Source organism: Propithecus coquereli, unplaced genomic scaffold (assembly GCF_000956105.1).
Source record: "Propithecus coquereli isolate 6110/MARCELLA unplaced genomic scaffold, Pcoq_1.0 Scaffold516, whole genome shotgun sequence".
NCBI classification, from domain to species: domain Eukaryota; kingdom Metazoa; phylum Chordata; class Mammalia; order Primates; family Indriidae; genus Propithecus; species Propithecus coquereli.
Window position 1 is genome coordinate 688752 of NW_012151019.1, and position 395 is coordinate 689146.

The following is a 395-nucleotide window of genomic DNA, read 5'->3' on the forward strand; positions in this document are numbered from 1 at the left end:
AGCGAGTGGCTATGAAATCGCAAAAGGCATTTTCCACAGCTTGTTGAGAACTGAATATTTTTCCTTGCAAGAAGTGGTCCAAAGCCTGGAAGAAGAGATAGTTGGTGCAAGGTCTGGTGAATACAGTGGATGACAGTTTCTAAGTCCAGCTTCTGTGGTTTGAGCAGCATTGTTTGTGCGACGCGATCAAGTGTTGTTTTACAAGAGGATTGGCCTGTCTCTGTTGACCAATCTCAGCTGCTTCATTGCAAGCATCCTCATCATTTCATCCAATTGGTTGTAGTAGACATCTGCTGTAACTGATTGACCATTTAATGAAGCAGTAGCAGATAATACCAGCACTGGACCACCAAACAGACACCATTAGCTTTTTTTGTTGTTGTCGTTGTTTAATT